This window comes from Peromyscus californicus, unplaced genomic scaffold, assembly GCF_007827085.1.
Source record: "Peromyscus californicus insignis strain IS unplaced genomic scaffold, ASM782708v3 Scaffold_8__1_contigs__length_139910024, whole genome shotgun sequence".
Taxonomy (NCBI): domain Eukaryota; kingdom Metazoa; phylum Chordata; class Mammalia; order Rodentia; family Cricetidae; genus Peromyscus; species Peromyscus californicus.
Genome location: NW_026294606.1, coordinates 45,112,294 through 45,132,868, shown reverse-complemented (window position 1 = coordinate 45,132,868; position 20,575 = coordinate 45,112,294).

Sequence of the window (20,575 nt, the reverse complement as noted above, 5' to 3'; positions counted from 1 at the left end):
TGCTGCTTTTTAAAGCCTGGTGCGAAGGCACATGTCTATTCCCAACAAGAGAGGCTGAAACAGGACAAGGAAGATGGTGAGTGTCTGGCCTATCTGAGCTCTACATAACGACCCACCCTCATAAAAAGATAAATAAGCCTGGACCAGAACAGAGGAGGCAAAATGAGGTTTGTACAGTAGTTCCTCCAGCAGAAGCTACACCACTTAAGAATGCCATCTATCTTGTCCCTACAAAGGGAACTTGATCTGTAGTAAATGGATAGTACCTAGTCCAGACTTCAAGCAGAAAACTTATGAAAATATTTTAGTGGGTTTCTGCCATCCATGTTTCCTCAAAATCCTGATTTTGGAAAATGGGTAAATGGAGCATTTTAAGTTCCCCAGAGGCATTTGCCCAACTTGCTTGGAAAGGCTTTTAATAGAATTCACACTCCAAAACAATGGAAATGATCTTTAAATTAGATATTTCTATAAGACTATCTGCTACTTGCATAGAAAGAGATTTTAAATTGTCACTTGGAACTTTTTTTTTTTTTTTGCAATTTTCTGTTAGTGTGCTTTTCATGTAGTTATGTGTCTTTATTGCCCCTGTGATTTTAAAAAATATTTTTTCTTTGTTTATCTGAAAAATCATTATCATACCACACAAGCTATTCTTTAAAGTTTGGGCCTGATTAGGGGGGAGGCGGTATCTCTTTTGTTAGAGAGCTTGCCTGGTATGCTCAAAGCCCTGGGTTTGAAACCCAGTCACACAAACTAGAACATGGTAGTTGACATCTGCATAGTGGGTAGGTAAGAAACTACCGTGCGACTTTGGTGTAGTGTTGAAGAATATCTACATTTAATCTAGAAAGGCTATTAAAATTTTGCCCCCCTTCCAGTTATATATCTGATTTACATATTTTACCCAAACAAAATATTCAAACATTGCATAAAAAGTCAGAAGAATGCAATTTGACATTGGAGAGATGATTCAGCAATTAAAGAGCATTTGCTTCTCTTTCAGAGGTCCTGGGTCACATCCCAGAACCCACATGGTGGCTCACACTCATCTGTAGTTCCAGGGAATCCAGTGCTCTCTTTCGGTCTCTGAGGGCACACATACGCCAACACACACACACACACACACACACACACACACACACACACACACACACACACGATAAAAATACAAAAATCAAATTTCAATTACATTAATCTGGGCAATAAAGAGGTTTATAAACCCAATCTCAGGACTTAAAAAGTAAAGGCAGGAGAATCAGGAGTTCAAGGTGAGCCTTGGCTACGTAACAAAGTTCAAGACCAGCCTAAGACACATCAGGCCTTGTCTGGAGGAGGGAGGGTGTGATATGGCAGAAAGTAAAACAATAAACCTCTAAATGTTTTTGTTTTGTAACAGTTACTTTTTCTTTTTTCTTTTTTCTTTTTTCTTTTGGACAAGGTTTCTCTATGTAGCCTTGGCTGTTCCTTGTAGACCAGGCTGGCCTCACAGAAATCCACCAGCTTCTGTCTCTGAGGTACAGGGATTAAAGGTATATGCCCAGAAAAAGAGTTACTTTAAATAAATAAGGTTTTGGGTTTTTTTTCTTTTTCTTTCTTCATTTTATGTATCTGTTTAAAGGCCAGGTTGGCCTCAAACTCACAATCCTCCAGCTTTTGTCTCACAAGTCCTGGGGTAACAGGCAGATACCAGTTTGTTTAATTTTCTCAAATTTCATTTCTAATATAGTAAAAGTACCAGTAGATACATTTTTTTAAGTACTTTGTGGTTTCCACCAATTTTTAAGAGTATGAAGGACTTTGGGCCAAATGCTACACTAAATCACAAACATAAAAACTTGATTGTTGCCTTCAAGCTTGTAAATGATACACAGTTCACAAGAAGGCCACACGCTATCACTCCATGATCCTGTAAATAGGAATTTAACAGTATGTGTCCACCTTTAGAGGTTGGTTGGTTTAGAGTTTTTCTTAGTCTTGAAAAAACTTTAAACTCTTAGCCTTTTTATTCTCCATCTCACACACACACACACACACACACACACACACACACAAGATACCAGCATATTATTATTTAAATTAAGCTAATGAACTTTTGAATAAGTAAATACCACTGGACACTTACTATGCACCACATTCTATGACAAGTATTTTCTCATTTAATACAACAGCATTTACAAGGAAGATGGTCATATTCTAGGTTTTTCCAGGGGTTGGTCCTGGTTTACACTGCTTGTTCAAGTTAATAGACCTCCCTTTCAATCGTGAGTTTTCCCTCCTGGTTATAAATTATCATGTCAATCTTCCTGTAAAAATTATCAGTGGTTACAAGTGAGAGTAACGAATACAGAAACTAGCCCAAAGTATACGTCTAGTGAATAGAACTCATTGATCTGTCCATATTTGATGACCATACTTTCAAGAATGCAAGCTGTTTTATAATGACATTGCTGCTCCTGAACTTTATATTGAACCCAATGGTGGTAATATATTCCAGAATTAAAATAGAAAAGTATAATGCTGCTATAGCTTTAATGTTTCCTTCAAAAATCTGTGTGCTAGAAACTCAGTTCCCAAATAATATGTTAATGGTAACTAAAGACTACACCTTTGGGAGGTAATTAGAATTAGACAAGGTCACAATAGCTGACTCTCATGATGAAATTAGTAGCTTTATTTCATTTTTTGTTTAGTTTAAGTTTTTCATTGAATTTTTATTGTTTATGTGTATGTGTGTGTTTATGTGTGTGCACTAGCCAAGTCTACATAAGGAGACCCTGCCTCAAAATAAATAAGGAAATAATGTGCTGGCAGAAGCAACCTATGGTAGATAAGGTTTATTTTGGCTCTCAGTTCTAAGATACAGTCTAATGTGACAACGAAATCACAGAATAGGTGTAGGCAGAGTTTCCTGTCCTGACCACCTGCTCCCAAATTACTGGCAGCCACTTCCCAATAACTGACTCAGAGACTTAATATAAATTATAAGTGCTCAGCCAATAGCTCAGGCTTGTTACTAACTAGCTCTTACAACTTAACCCATTTCTATTAATCTATGTGCTGCCTCTAGGCTCGTGGCTTTTACCTCTGTCCCATTCTGTATGTTTGACTTGTTCTTCATCTGGCTGGTGACTCCACTGATCTGCCCTTCCTCATCCCATCATTCTCAGTTTGGCTTTCCTGCCTAACTTTATCCTTTTCAGCTATTAGCCAGTCAACTTGTTTATTAAGCCGATCATAGTGACATATATTCACACAGTGTAAAAAAGGATTATTCTACAGCATATAAGAGCTTGAGGAGGTTGGTCACATTGCATCCATAGTCAAGAAACATAGAGGGATGAAAACTTGTGCTCAGTTCGCATTCTCTTTCTCACCCACTTCCTCCTTTTTTTTTGTTTTTGTTTTTGTTTTTGTTTTTTGTTTTGTTTGGTTGGTTGGTTGGTTGGTTGGTTTTTCAAGACAGTAATTCTCTGTTTAACAGTCCTGGATGTCCTAGAACTTGCTTTGTAGACCAGGTTGGCCTTTAACTCACAGGGATCCTTCTGCCTCTGTCTCCCAAGTGCTGGAATTAAAGGCATGAACCACCACTGCCTAGCTCCCCAACAACCTCAACCAGTGAATGGTGAAATGGTAACACCCCCTTCACACAGCAGGTGGATCTTTCCATCTCAATTGACCTAATAGAATAATCACACATAGGAATGCCCAGAGGCCCCTTTTCTAGGTGATTTTACATCTCATCAAGGTAACAATTGAGATTAACCACCACCAGTTCTTATATGAATAATAGTTTGATTATAAATAACAATATCCTGATTTAGGCCAGGCATAGTGGCCCATATATGCCTATAATCAGAGCACTTGAGATGTGGAGGCATGTTTGAGGCCAAAGCAGGCTCTATGAGACACTACCCCCCCAAAAAAAGGAAATCAAACAAACAAGCCCCCAAACAATATGTTGATTTTGTTGTAAATTTAAATGTGCTTAGATAAAAGCTATATCATTCAGCATTCCTTGCAGATAAAGGAAGTAGCTATTGGTTCCTGAGAATGAAATGTAAGTGAAAGTTGTGGAGTATAACTTTTGGAAATATTTCTTAAATGGAAGAAAGCCTAGAGCCACCTAAAAGACAGACCTATAGTACACCTGTGAGAGTCTCTCAAGGAAAGTTAGGCTCCTAACAGCTTCTTTTCTTAATTAAGAGTTCAAGAATTATGAACTATACTAAATCTTAAGCAAATTGCAAATTAAATTCATGGTATTACTAAACTATTTAAATAGTGCAATGATTTCTCAAGTTACAGTGCTTACATTAGGAAAAACCAAGTGTGAAATACCTATAGAAACAAAATACAATGAACTATATTTGAAAATCTGAGCATTATGCATTAGTGGACTTTAAAAGTGCAAGTATATGTTTGCATTCTATATTAGCATTATCAAAAACCAAAGATTGAATTAGTATTCATCTATCTTCTGGATCTGATATTATCTTGTTTACAACTTTGGTCAATCTTTGTAAAAAAAAAAAAATCAGTAAATGATTCTTTTGACCCAAGAATGCCTTCATATATAGCTCGGTTGGTTTCCCTCATTCTGGAATCTTTTCCCAAGCATTTAAGGCTGCTGTATGGCATATCGATAATATATGCCCATCAAAAGTAGATTCTGCATCTATATCAGCAAAACAGCCCTCACCAAGAATTTGATCTTGGGAGATCTTAAAACCTCTAATCTTACCTTGCTGCTCAAGGAACTTAGCTTCTTCTCTCAACCAACTTTTTCATGTAACTGCTGGCTATATTCTACTACAGCTGATATTAACTGGTTCCAGTCATTTGGTGTGATCCTATTTCTAGAAGACCATGTATTTAACATCTGTTTCACATATGTTGAATGTAAACCATAGGTAACTACAGCTTCCTTGATGTTCTTTAAATCTCTCATATGTATAGACTCCCATTTATATTCTACATATTCTTCAGGATATTTATCAGTTGCTGACTTTTCACAAATGATAATATGATATACCATAGCATGGGAACTTGTAACTTTTGGTAAGTCATCTCTAACTCTATAGAGCACTGGTGATGTTATAACCTCTCTAACCTCTTCCTTCTGCACATTAGCACTTTTATTATCAGTTCTAACAGAGTCCTGTAAAACTTGAAATCAATTAACCACAGCTTTTTCTAAATTCTGTACTTCCTGTACCATAAATGATTCCAGTGACTTCATGGAATCAAAACACTTTTATGTTCATCATAAACATATGATTCCAAAGATTTCATTCTATTGATTAATGATGAGTGTTCCTCCTTAGATATATCTGTATGGCATTAAGATTGCCTTGCAGGCTTAATGTTCTATCCCATAATTTTTCACATTTATTTTCAATGGAATTAAATCTGATTGTCAATTCATTATTAGTGGACTGAAGTTCATGTGGTAAATTAGCAGATTCCAAAGAATGAATACTTTGGTTTAAGTTGTCATTACCACTTTGCAAAGTCTGTATCAGTTCCATTAATGTCTCATATTTGGTGCTGTTATTAAACCAGTTTTTTAATGATATGATATGAATTACTATGCTAATTGCCATTATGGCAAAAATTGTATACATCCCAGGAAGGTCGTATATGTCTTGTAAAATTTCATCCATAGCATAAACAAAGAAGTTTTTAAATTCCTGAATGGTTATATTATCTGCTATGGTGTAAGAAATACTTACATTTGTAAAGAAAATTGTTTTCATTTTGTTTATTTATTGATCAGTTTAAGGTATAAAATTATCAAGTAATTTGCCTCCAATAAGATCCTCGAGAGATTGTCATAAGTGTCCAGATGTCCTAAGCACTTAATTAACCAGGTAAGGTGAATGGCTGGATCATTTGATGGTTTTTGGCTGTAGTACCAATGTTCAGCCAGCAAGTGTCACAGGTGTAGCACTAAAGCAGGTCCTACAGCACTGCTCCAAAAGTGTTTGACCTATAAGACTTAAGCAGTAATGCGGAACTAGTTTAAAAAGAAAGGAGTCACCTGCTGGCACACCCACAGGCAACATGGTCACTAGTGGGCTGCCTCGGCCCATGTAGGAACACAGCAGTCACCTGAGAAGGTCAAGCACCTAGACTGGCCTCAGTGCCTGTGTGTACCTATGGAGAGTGCTGGTAAACTTGGTTCTCCAATCTTGCCTTGCGAAATTTGCCTGGGCTGAAGCAGGTAAGCACTGATTGCCCTTTTTTTGTAAATAAAGAGCTGGGTTAGGCTATATCTGCAGTTTGAGGTGTGGGTGGGCAGGCGAGGCATCTGGTGATTGACCTCAATCCCTGACCTGAGACATAGCAGCGCCAGCCGCCATGCAGGGATTAGTGCTGGTACCCGGTGGCATGCAGGTCCTGGCACCCACGTAGAAAGGAGTAACCACCTTAGCTCAAAGTAGGGAGTGCAAATTGTTGTGCCTGCATCACAAGACCCCCAACAAGACCACCACAGAGCCAATATCTGATGCAAACACACAGAGGTTTATTGATTACAAGCTCGAGCTTGGACCATCGTCCAGCACTCTGATGCAGCAGCGGGTAGAGGAGAATGGCCCTGAGCTATCGGGGTAAGGGGTTTTTAAAGGGAAAAACTGCAAGCAGGGAGTTACAAGCCTTGGCGTCTCAGGATTGGGTAAGGGTGTGCAACCTTTGAATACATTGGATCGGGCCCTGGGCCGTTTGTGGTTGTTTTTGAAATTTTGTGATTTTTTCCTGTAATCAAGTTCAGCCCCCAGTCAAGTCCTGTCTAAAATGGTGTTCTTTCTTAAAATGGAGTTTGTTCTGCTCTTTCACTCTCTCCTCTTTCTAGGACCTACAAGAGTCCAATCATGGGTCTCAGTTCTGCTCTAATTCCATCCATACTCTCATGGCCCTTTCAAATAGGGGCTGATAATAGGCTTCCCCCCAAGAATATTTGTTGCCACCAGCTAGTAACTGGACCTGGTGACCATCAGCTGAATAGCCCCAAGTCTCTCTTTCATAAATTGTACCAGCCTGTTCAAGATGCAAGGGCCAAAGGTTAGGAGCAGTAGTAATATGAGGATGAAGCCCAATAAAGTAGAAATTAGAGTAGTCAGCCAGGGAGAGGCATTAAACCATGACTCGAGCCATCCCTGGTTTGCCTCTTGCTCCCTCTTATGTTTTGCTAGCCCTTCCCTCCCTTTGGCCTTTGAGTCTTTTATTATTCCTGAATGGTCTATATAGAAACAGCATTCTTCTCCTAAGGTAGCATAGAGCCCTCCCTGTTGAAGAAAGATCAGGTCTAGACCTCTTCTCTTTTGTAGGACAACCTCTGCCAATGATGTTAGGAACTCCTATAGGAGAGAGATAGAGTTCTCTAACTGCTCTGTGTCTATATCTATGGTGGCATCTAGGCTGAGATGTTGGTTTTGGGTAATTAGGAAAGCTGCTCTTGTTCCCGCTCCTGCTAGGCTGGTCCCCAATAAGATGCTTAAGGTGAGAGCAGTTATTGGCTCCCTTTTTGTTCACTTCAAGGTTTGGGCTTCTAATTTGTTGAACAGTTCATCCTCCATGTGATAGATCAACTTGAGGACTAGTCTTACCAGGACACAGAAGCCCTTAGTGTGATTGAGAACTTAGACATGAGTACATGGTGTCAGCCCAGACGAGCATGCCCACCAAGTATTGTTGTGAGGGTTTAAGTATTTTGACCATGACAAGCTGGTATGAGCAAGGGTCTGGTGGCAGAGGGCCTACTGTTCTTCAAGAACTACCTCGATACAGAGGCCTTGGCCTAAAACCTGTCGGAGGGTCAATGAGACTTTAGACTGCCAATGGCACTAGTTGTGGTCAGAAACCTTAGTGTAATTACCCAGAACTATGATACCCTCATAGTACAGGGAAGCAGTATCATAACAGAGCCAGCAGGAGGAAGTTAAGTCTGGCTTAGTGAAGTTCAAAACCAGGAACAATCAATGCACCAAATCAAGGAGCTGGTCTACTTCAACTGGGCTCGCCTTCGAGGTGGTGATACCAGAGGCAATAAGAGGCATAGAAGTTGAGGTTTGGGGAGAAGTAGGCTTAGGCCTTGTGAACTCGGGCTTGAGTTTGGGCCGAGGAACAGGAGCAGGTTTGGGCTTAGGTTTGATCACTCAATTGGGACTCACTGTCATAGATTGAATCCTCCTTGTGAGGAGTCTTATGGTGAATAAAGCCCCTGGGTCCAGTGCCCATTCAATAAACTGAGCTTTGTCATAATCCCTAATTCCCCACATTTTCCCCTAGTCTAACTGACCTCTTTACATTGTCCCTCTGGAGTGAAGGTTATTTGTACAGGGTTGCACCAGCATTCCTGGCAGCCCCATGCAGGAAATGCTAAATATTGACACTCTGGTAGGGGGAGGCACTTTAGGGAAATGTAATCTGTTTTAAGGGGAGGTGTGTCCACCATAAATGCCTGGTGGACATGCAGGCCCACCTGGCACAATAGTAGTCATTCCCCGCCCCCCCCCACACACACACACATTTTAGGCTGTTCTTCCAGACCCTATGGGGTGCATGTGCTGGGCACACATAGAAATGCAGTTCCTTGCATTGCAAATCCAGAGTGGAAAAATGCATGGGAGGGACCCAAGCTGCATCTGGATCATGAGGAGGGTAAAACTGACAAAGGTCTACAGTGATATTGGAGAACCAGGTGCCCAATGGAGCCACCTTAGACATCTGAACTATGACTTCCTGGCTCTCAGCATTTATAAGTTGCCAAGTCAAATTCAGGGGTGTGTGTGTGTTCCCTGAGGAACATCCCACAGATACAGTACATACAGTCAGCAAGTTTGGTAAGATTGCTGTTGCTTGGAACCTTGTCGAACTTGGAGTTTGAGTGGGTTGCTTGGATCTTTGACTGTTTCCCATTCTTGTCCTCTGTAGTGTTCCTTGAGTGCAAAGGGGTCTGCAGGCCTGGTGTGAGTTTAGTGGATACAGGCTGCTATACCATCAACCTTGATGGTAGTGGGTGTAGTCAGCAGGATGACAAAGGGCCCCTTCCACCTGGGTTCTAGTGTCCCTTGGCAATGCCTTCTGACATAGACCCAGTCCCCTGGCCAGAACCTGTAGGGTTTGGGAGGGACACCAGACTAATAAAGGGCCCTAAGCTTTAGCCAAACATGCTTGTGTGCCCATTGGACTCCCTGTATGACTTCAAGGAGATCTTGGTCATTCAGCTCCACCAAGAGATCTGTTTGCAGGCTGGGAATAATAGGGGGTGGGGTGCCAAACATAATTTCAAAAGGTGTAAGTCCCATCTGTGATAGAGTTTCTAACCCTGTATAAAGCAAAGAGGAGAATAGCCACCCAGTCCATGCTAGTCTCTAGGGCTAATTTGGTGAGGTTCTCCTTTAGAGTTCTGTTCATGTGCTACACCTGTCCTGAACTCAGGTCTTTAAGCACAATGGCCTAAATTCTTACTCACCTGAGACACAAAAGTCAGTCCATTGTCTGACCCTCTCATAGCAGGAAATCCATACCTGAGCAAGATGTCTTCCAGAAGCTTCTTGGCCACCACCTGTGTTGTTTCATGGTTGGTGGGAAATGCTTCTCTCTATCCTGAAAAGTACCTATAAATACTAACATATATTTATATCCATACTTGCCAGGTTTTATTTCAGTAAAGTCTATCTCCCAGTAGGATCTGGATTTCTTTCATCGAAGTCTTGTTCCAGGATTCTTTGAAATAACAACAGTGTTGGTTAGTTGACAGGCTTTACATTTGGAAACAATGTCTATGACCTTTTGCTGTCCATCCCTGACTTTAACTCCAGATTGCCTCAGTAGGTCTTGCATTTTGTGGGTCCCTGTATGGGAGACATGGTGAATCTTTTGAAGCATCTTTCATTCCAAGTGTTCAGGCAAAATAACCTTGTTGTCTACCAATCATCATCCTTCTAGGCACTGCACCATGGGATGGGACTTTATCTAGGCAAGGTCTTCCTTGGTGTATTTTGGAGCCTCAGGTAGTTCAGGGGCCCTAGGACCAGAGTCAGGATTGGGTTGATCTGCAATGCCACCTCCCAGGCAGTCTTATCTGCCAAATTATTGGGGATGGGCTCATTTCTCCTTTGGTGCCCTGGGCAATGTATTATGGCCACCGTTTGGGGCTTCCACAGGGCCTTGAGAAGGGCCAGGATTTCTTTCTTATTTTTGATAGTATTTCCCTCTGCAGTCAACAGTCTCCTCTCTTTATATGTTGCCCTGTGCACATGGGTGGTGGCAAATGCATAGCAGGTGTCAGTGTAGATGTTAACTTTGTGTCTCAGTCCCATTCCAGGCCTTTGTCAGGGCCATTAAATCTGCCCTCTGAGTGGAGGTGCCTGTTGGCATTGGTTTCACTCAGACTACCTCCTCTGAGGGGGTAACTGCTGCCCCTGTGTACCTCTGTCCATTCTGCACAAAGCTGCTTCCATTGGTGGACCAGGTAACTTCCACATCAGGTGGGGGGCGGGGGGGCGTCCTTCAGATTGGGTTGGACACAATGTACCTGAACCAAGATTCTGTAACAGTCATGTAGGGGCACTTTCAGGTCTGGGTCAGGTAGTAGAGTGGCCAGGTTTGGGGCTGTGGGCACCTGGAATGTTATTCTGGCAAGGTTGAGCAACAGAGCCTAATAGTGAGTCATTCTGGCATTACTCAATGAGCTATCAGGGGTTGCTTGAGAATTCCCTCTAAAATGTGAGGGGTAGTTATGGTGAGGTGTTGTCCCAAAGTCAATTTGTCAGCATCCTTGACTGGTAGAGCCACAGCTGCTATTATGTGGAGGCATGGGGGTGGGGGGACATCCAGCTGCAGCAGTATCCAGATTTTTGGACAGATAGGCTATGAACTGTTTCCAGGGACCCAAGGTTTGGGTTAGGACACCTTTGACTATTCCTTTGTGCTTTCCACAAATAAGTGGAAAGGCTTAGTCATATCTGACAGGCCCAATGATGGAGCCGAAAGTAGGCTTTTCTTGAGTTTATCAAAACTGTTGGTGATGTTGAGTCCATAGAAAGCTTTGTCCCTCCTTAGTGGCCTCATATAATGGTTTAGCCAATTCAGCAAAACCTGGGATCCACAAGTGGCAAAAACCCACTGTGCCTAGGAACTCTCTCACTTGTTTGGCTATGGTAGGAGTCAGGATCTTAAGCACCATCTACTTCGATGCATCCGAGAAACACCGCTGGATGTACCCCAAGTAAGTTACCTGCTGTTGACAGAGTTGGGCTTTCTTGGCTGAGGCTCCCAGGGCATGGGGCATCCATTTAGTCTCTTTCAGGCAGCTTTCCCAGTCAGTGGCTGCAATTAGTATATCATCCACATACTGTAAGAGACTAACCTTGGGGATCTGTACTTGGTACTCACCCAGGTCTTCATGTAAGGCCTTGTTGAAGATGGTGGGGGAATTTTTAAATCCTTGTGATAACCTAGTCTATGTCAGCTAGCCACTGATCCTGATTTCTGGGTTGTGCCACTCAAAGGTGAAGTACTGTTGACTCTTAGGGGCTAAAGGCAGACTGAAGATGGCATCCTTTAGGTCTAAAGCTATATACTACTGCCAATCAGCAGGTAGGGAGCTAAGTAGTTTGACACCATCTGATAAATATCAATCACCCTTTTATTGATCTCCCTCAAGTCCTGGGCTGGCTTATAATCATTAATATGAGGCTTTTTAATAGGAGCAAGGGTGTGTTCCAGGCCAATTGCACAGGCCAAAGGATTCCCAAGTCTAGTAGGCACTTAATGTGTGGTGTAATTGCCCTTCTTGGCCTCCAGAGGCATGGAGTACTGGTGGACTTTGACTGGATCTCCCCCCCCCCCCAGCTTGATTTCCACATAAATGAGGGGGCAATACACCACCAGCCCCATCCACCCTTTTGTGACCCAGGCCAATGGGAACTCCTAAAGCCTTCAGTTGAGACTCAGTGGCCATTAGGTATAGTCTATATTCTTCAGTCATGTCACTAGTCACTAATACATGAATAGGTCTCCCATCTTCATTGAGCACTTTTTCCTCTGCATTTTCTCTTCCATTATATACTTTCTCAGCCACTGTAACTAAATCTCTAATGCTTGTCTCTCCTAGGCACTCTAACTTCTACAATTTCCTTTTAATGTCTGGGGTCACCTGATTAATAAAGGCTAAAGTCATGGCAGCCATGTTTTCTGGTGACTCTGGATCATACGGTGTGTATCTTCTGAAAGCCTCCTGTAGTTGCTCCAGAAATGCAGCTGGGCTTTCATCCAGGCCCTGCCTAACATTATAAACCTTGCTCAAATTTGCAGGCTGGTGTGTGGCTGCTTTGAGACCTGTGAATAGAGATTGGCAATAGACTAAAAGACTCCTCTTACCATCAGCTGAATTGTGGTCCCATTCAGGGCAGGGCAGGGGGAACCGGGCATCTAGGAGGGCCTGGTTAGTGGTGGGCTCTCCAGTGGGACTCAGAACCAATTTCCAGGCCTCTAGTTGAACTCAGTTCCTCTCTTCCATAGTGAATAGGACCTGTAAAAGCTACTGGCAATCATCCCAAGTAGGATGGTATATAAAGAGAACAGTTTTCAAGAAGTTTAATCAGGTCCTGAGGGTTCTCAGAAAATGGCCCCCATTGGGCCAGCATCAAAAGTTCGCTCTGGAGGACAATTAACACCAAAAGTGGGACATTCTGCACTGCAAAAGTGACAAACTTCCCTTTGTAAATTTCAACCCCTTGATTGTGAGCAGTGGATATCATGTCCTTCCAATGGGCTAGACAAAGGTCTATGGGAGAAGAGGGGGATGGTCCCATAGCATATGTCACAGCCAAGTCTACAATAAGGACAATTAACACACTACACACAAGACCAAGGATGCGCGCGCGCGTGCGCGCGCGCGCACACACACACACACACGCACACGCACACACACACAAAACAACAACAACAACAACTCTGCACCAATGAGACAACCAACAAAGCTCCAAAAACAGTGATGGCTTGATGTCCTCTGGAGGGAGTAAACCTCCTGGCTCAATTATGCTAAAAAATGTCCTGACTTGAGGCTCTTTGTCCTTGATCAGGCAGACCTCAAGGGTTTCCACATCCCCTTCTCCAGGGTCTGGAACGTCTTTTGGATCCCCGTGATCTCAGTCCTCCAGTGTGTTCACTGGCTGCCACAAAGCACTGACCATTACTGGATTACACTACAGGCTTGGCATGCCACAGAAAATGAGAGTACAAAATCACACAGGGGCCGGGCAGTGGTGGCTCACGCCTTTAATCCCAGCACTCGGGAGGCAGAGGCAGGTGGATCTCTGTGAGTTCGAGGCCAGCCTGGACTGCCAAGTGAGTTCCAGGAAAGGCGCAAAGCTACACAGAGAAACCCTGTCTCGAAAAACCAAAAAAAAAAAAAAAAAAAATCACACAGGGACAGAGACAAATAGAAATACAAAGACTTACCAGCCAGTCAGGAAATCCTCAGGTTGGGGTCTGAGAGTCATAGGGGATCCCAGACAAGCCCCCAGATGTTGTGCCTGTGTGGCAAGACCACCAGAGAGCTGATATCTGATGCAAACACACAGGGGTTTATTGATTACAAGCTTGAGCTCAGACTGTCGTCTAGCACTCCAACATAGCAGGTGGAGGAGAATGGCCCTGAGCTGCCAGGGTAAGGGGTTTTTAAAGGGAAAAACTGCAAGAGTGAGTTTCAAGCCTTAGCATTTCAGGATTGGGTAAGAGTATGCAACCTTTGAATTTATTGGCTCAGACCTAAAGGAATGTCCATCAGTGGCTAGTCGATATCAAAAAGACATCTGGAGCCTAGAGACAAGGACATCTGCAGCTCAGGGAGTTGTTTACCAAGTATTCTGGTTGGTGACCCCTCTGGGGCCCTGGGCCATTTGTGGTTATTTTTGAAATTTTGTGGTTTTTCCTGTAATCAAGTTTAGCTCTCAGTCAAGTCTTGTCTAAAATGGAGTTCTTTCTTAAAATGGAGTTTTTTTCTGCTCCTTCACAAATCTGCTGCAGCCCCAGTGGAGGGCTCAGTCATGTAAAGCTAGCTCTGGACTGCAGAACACAGGCACAGGTTGGAAGGGGCCAAGGTGCGTATCTGACAAGAGCAGGGATTTCTGGCCTCCAAGGACAGGATGTGTGTAGCAAGAATCTTAACAGGTCTTATTAATAAAATCAAACCTGAGGCCAGGGATTGGCCTTCACTGCCGCTAATGTCCTCCTCAGCAGATGTGAGCTGCCAATAGCAGGTGAGGGTATAAGCTAGCCTGCATGGATAAGGGCCATGGGGACAGCCCACCCATACGTGGGTGCCAGGCATAGCAAAAAAAAATCTACAGAAGTCTGCTTAAAGGGTAAAAGGAATTTATTAGGAAAGAAAACTCACTAAGCAGAATAGGAGAATCATTGCAGGGTCCTGGAAGGTTGAGGTACTGTCCCATGCTGTTCTGTCATTTGAGTCAGTCTGCACCATCCAAGCCCAGGAGGGAGAGAAGCAAGGGCTCTGCATGCCTCTCTGGTCTTAAGGGTAGCCCCAGGGGCTGGTACTTCAAGGTTATAGAACCTCTCAGTTACCTGCTACGTCTCTAGGGGCTGTACTCTAAGGTCATAGATAGAACAGACATCCACTATAGGCCTGTGAGCATGTCTTGGAGTAGGGATGTGTGTTATCTTGATTAGTAAATAATGCAGGAGGAAGACAACTATGTGTGGCACTATCCCAAGGCAGGTAGTCCTGGGCTATATAAGGAAGCTAGCTGAACATGAGCCTGTGAGCAAGCCAGCAAACAGTCTCCCAACATGGTTTCTACTCCAGGCTCCCCGTTGAGTTCCTGCCCTAACTTTCCTTGGTGATAGGCTATAACTTGAAAGCTAGAATAAACCCCTTCTTCCTCGAATAGCTAGAATAGTACCCTCTTATAATAGTCGTGCTATTTATATTAGTTAGGGTTCCGTACAGGAACAATACTTAAAGAATGAATTTCCTTCACTGGCATTAGAGCCTACTTCTTTTGAATTCTGGTGTAAAATGAAGACCAGCTGAGACATCCAGCCTATGGACTGAACTATTGGATTCTTGGACCATTGGTAGACAGCCATTGTTGGACTAGCTAGACCACAGCCTGCAAGCCATTCTAATAAATCTCCTCTGTGTCTCTGTCTCTCTCTTTCTCGTGTGTGTGTGTGTGTGTGTGTGTGTGTGTGTGTGTGTGTGTGTGTGTGTGTGTATTCTATAAGTTCTCTTCCTCTAGAGAACCCTGACTAATATAGGTTTTGGTTCCAGAGGGAGGAGAAATCCTGCCAAGAGACAGCAAACTCCATCAGAAGTCCAAAGTGGCCAAGGGGAATTCTGAGCTTCCAGTTCAATGGAATGTTGTGGAATATTATTATAGTGGTGGCTGTGTTGTGCCCTGAAGCACCACCCCTAGTGAGGCAGTAGATAGCTGCAAGGTACCTGTACCTTGGGCATGGCACAAACAATCACCCACTACATCTCCCCAAGTTTTCTATAGTAAAAAATAACTCTTTCCAATAGCATTCTCTGAAATCTCCAGAAGGAAGATGGGGCCCCACAACAATGACTCTACCCAGTCCAGTATGATGCCATGGTATTCATGAGCATTACTCAATGATCAGCTTTGGACTGATAATTCTTCAGGACAGTTCCAAGATGAGATGGTCCATCATACTACACTTCTAGCCAGAATCTCAGACAATCTTACCCATTACTCTGAGACTGGCTGTATACTCTATGGCTAGTCCTATTGAGACATAACTAAGCTTTCTTATAGGACCCCATAGAGACACCATCACCCCCTAAACAGCAGGAATCAATTCTAAGAAAACAATACCCCTCTTCCAAAGGTTTCATTTTTCTCAGTGTTATGGATGGATAGTTATAGGGTTGGAGGTGGAACAATAAAATTTAGACTTAGTATTCTCCTTTAGAAAAGAAAAAGGGGAATGGGTAGGTATAGTATCTTAAGGTAGATTATTGTATCTACTAGTAAATTGATTTTGCAAACTATTAGCCTTGGATAATTTGCACTGATATGGATTCTTGTGTATTTGATACAAATGTAAATTATTCTTATATTCCTATTTAAGATCATTTGTATATTGATACAAATACAAAACTATATTTGTTGTATTGTACATATATTTCTACTCCTATTTGAAATATTTTGTATTTTGATACAAATGTAAAATTATATTTGTCATACTGTATGTATGTTCTACCTTTGTTTAGGATACTTTGTATATTGATACATATTAAGAATATTGTTGTCATATTGCATGCTGCACTATATATTTCTGCCTCTGTTTAAGATATTTTATGTATTGTCACAATTTTGAAGTCATTGTCTTTTTACAGTACATCTGCTTACAGACTTTTTACCTTGTTAATGTATATCCTTAGTTCTTAGGTTATTTAGGTAGATAAGACTTACAGAATTATTGTCACCCATGCTTGTCATTTCTTTAGTTATGCTAGTTAGGTTCTCCAGATTTACAGAAACATATGACAGTTGGATAGGTAATCTTCAAACACTTCATAGACCTAGAGAATATGGCATTTGAATGTTTTGATAACTTAGAATTCTGTTGACACGAGACATGATTGCTCCTGGCAGCACTGATCTGTTCCCGAGAGAATGTTGGGCCTCTAAGACATGTCTTTTGGGAGTTTGTTTTCTTCTTTGCACAAAATGGCCTGCTGGGCAAAGAACTGTCCTTGCCTCGACTGCTGACAGTATGAATGCTGTCCTTTCTGGACGAGCAGGACACAAGGAAAAGCGACAATTGAACTCTGTCAAGACAGGGTAAGATGGCGTTTCAAAATTCCTGCTTCTGAAAAATGGTCTGTTAGATATTCTAGACCTGTAGCCAGATTGGATGACACAATGGTGCTGAGAAACTTTAGGTGACTGTCCAGGCTGCCAGCTGTCTCTGTCTATTCTCACAAGAATTTCAGAAATTGCTTGCTTGCATTTTCCATTTTCTCAGGTATTATTATTTTCCTTCTCAGGTCTTTGATGGAGTTGAAGACTAGATAGTTACAGTTACAATCTTCTCATATCTTAGCTAGAACACATTAAGTACTAGAGTCAGAATCTTCAGGATAGGACAGCTGTAGATGTAACCAACCTTCTTATTAAATAAGAAACACAGAACCAATGCAAAGAAGAAAGCCAAGAGGTCAGAGCTAAGAGCTAAAACCTTACCCTTCCTCCTGCGGTGGTCCTACCTCTCCGAACCAGAGCTACCCCTGTGTTAAAGTCTTTATATAGAGTTCCTGTTCTGCCTTCTCATTGGTTGTAAACCCAACCACATGACCACCTCATCACAGCCTGTCTGTATAGGCCTCCAGGTTTTCTATGATTGGTATTGATTAAAGGCATGTGTATCCAATAATGGCTGTATCCCTGAACACACAGAGACTTACCCAGCTCTGCCTACCAAGTGCTGGGATTACAAGTGTACGCCACCACTGCCCTGCTTTCCCATGGCTTGCTAATAGTTCTGACCCCCGGGCAACTTTATTTATTAACATACAAATAACATTTTAATACAAATAAAATATCACCATAGACAGCTATTGCAGTAATCTCGATAATTTGGCATTTACCTATGATCTGGACGTTTCTGGACATTTAGCATGTCTTTCTTGTTTGATGTTCTTGTTGGTTGTAGTTCTATTTTTTTATGTTATTACCTTTTGTTTTCCCTGGGAAATACTTGATAATCATTCTTATTGTATATAGTTTGCATTAAGTTTAGAACCTTATTTAGACAAAAAGGGGAAATGTAGTGGTATTTGCTCCATCCATGACCTTGGGCTATAGGGCCCAAAGGAGGCCGTGTTTCTTGTGGTTGTACATGACCTCTTAAAAGGAAAGGGAGAAGGGTCATGGGCCCTTTCTTCCTGCTGCTGCTACTTGGTATGGTCAAACTGCCAGGTGGATTTGCTCCCAGTCAGATCAGAGGATGACTTCAGCTGCCTACTCTGTTCTGTATTCGTGAGTGTATTTCCTCAATTTGCCCTAATAAATTTCCCTAATACTCCTTTACCAGACTCCTGTGGATTTATCGCATTATATTTCTCCTTTAGTTTACCTCCATCAGTTGTGCCATTTGCTGGCATGAACCAAGGTTTTGCTGAACATGTGACTTCCTCTAGGAGCATTGATGACATTACCATCAGCAACAATTCTCCTCTTTGTAGAATGTACATTGGTTAAAGTCCAATTTCTGGGATCTCCATGGATCAAGGACATGGAACTCACCGGAGTTATAGGGACTTTTAAGAGGTGTCCCATCATTCATGGGATTTGACCAATCTGGGCCAGGGGTCACAATATTGACTATCCTTTTAAAAAGTGCCTTTATCCTAATTGGTCTTGACTGCTAAGTATGGCTGTTGAACATCCAGAAAGTTAGCTATACCAGTCTTGAAGAATGGATAGTCTTTTCAAATTTAGATGTGTAATGTTGTTGGTTGTCTTTTGTTGTTTTATTCTACTGGGGGGCGGCACCACCCAGCTCCCAAATAAATACACATAGAGGCTTATTCTTTCTTATGAATGCCCAGCCTTAGCTTGGCTTGTTTCTTGCCAGCTTTTCTTAACTTAAATTTTCCCATCTACCTTTTGGCTCTAGGTTTTTACCTTTCTCTATTTCTGTGTAATTTTTCTTTCCTTCTTATTCCATGTCTGACTGTGTGGCTGTGTGGCTGGCCTCTTCTTTTCTCACTCCTTCATCTCTCCTCCCAGATTTCTCCTCCTATTTATTCTCTCTGCCTGCCAGCCTTACCTACCCTTTCTGCTGCCTTACTATTGGCCACTCAGCTCATTATTAGACCAATCAGGTGTTTTAGACATACAAAGTGACATATAATTAAATTATAATTAAACAAATGCAACATAAAAGAATGCAGCACATCTTTTCATCATTAAAACAAATATTCCACAGTATAAACAAATGTAAGACATCTTAAAATGATATTCCACAACAATGTAACATTTAAAGTTTGAAAAAAATAGACTTCAAAATAAATTTCAGTTTTCTAATTAGCTAAAAGCATGACATGGCAGTGAACATAATTGTCTTGCTAAAATAAAAAAAACTTATTTTAAGTCAATATTTATAATTATATCAAGAGAATAAATTTAGATTTAAAAAATGATGTATATAAGTGTTTTGCCTGTCTGTATATATCTGTACCACATTTCTACCTGGTACCCACAGAGGTCAGAAGACAGTCTTGGATCCTTGGGAAGAGGAGTTACAGTTGGCTGTAAACTACCTAGTGGGTGCTGGGAACTGAACCTGGATCTTCCACAGGAGCAACAGTGCTATTAACTGCTGAGATATCTCTCCAGCGCCTCCATTTTATTTTGAAGTAGGATTTCTTGTAACCCAGTCTTCAACTCAATATGTAGCCAAGGATCACCTTCAACTTCTAGTCTTCCTGCCTCCTTTTCCAAGTCCTGAGATAACAACAATGTATCATCATACCTGGAAATAAATCAAACTCTTAATTGAGTGAATACACACTATAGCAGTGGTTCTCACCCTTGTTGATGCTGTGACCTTTAACCAGTTCCTCATGTTGTGGTGACCCCCAACCATAAAATTATTTTTGTTGCTACTTCATAACTGTAATTTCGCTATTGTTATGAATCATAATGTAAATATCTGATATACAAGATATCTGATAAGCTACTTCTGTGAAACGGTTGTTCACAACCTCAGATTGAGAACTGCTGCACTATAGAATGGGAGAGAATCTTTGCCAACTATAATCTAATAAAGGATTATAAGTAATGTATGAGGATTGAGTGTGATGGCATGCACCATTAATCATAGCATTCAGGCGTCGGAGGAAGACAGATCTCTCTGAGTTCAAGGCCAGCCTGTATACAAAGTGAATTTCAGGCTAGCCAGAGCTGAACAGTGAGACCTTGTCTCAAATAAAATAAAATGCAATTTAAAAAGGAGTAAGGCACTGTCCTAGTTACTTTTATATTACTGAATAAGACAAAATGACCAAGGAAACTTATAAAAGAACATATTTAATTTTGGTTTTATTGTTTCAGAGAATTAGAGTCCATTATTACAGAGCAAAGGCATGACAGAAAGAACAATTGAGAGCTTACATTTGAATCCACAAGCAAGAAGCAGAAAAAGGTGGAAGGGCAGGAGTCTTTTGAAACCTCAAAGTCCACCCCCCAGTGACATACCTCCTCCAACAGGGCCACACCTCCTAATCCTTCCCTAACAATTCCACCAACTGTGACCAAACATTCAAGTATATGAAACACTGGAGACCATTCTCATCCAAACCACTTCAGGACCTGGTCAGAAAATTATCAAGGGAGAGTACAAATATCCAATAAATATTTTTAAAGTGCTCATCATCCTTGGGTATTAGAGGAATGCAAATTAAAACTTCTCTGATATTCCATCTCACCCTAGTCAGAATGGCTGTCATAAAAAAAAAACTAATCTCAACAAATGCTCATGAGTGTATTGAGAAAGAAGAACATTT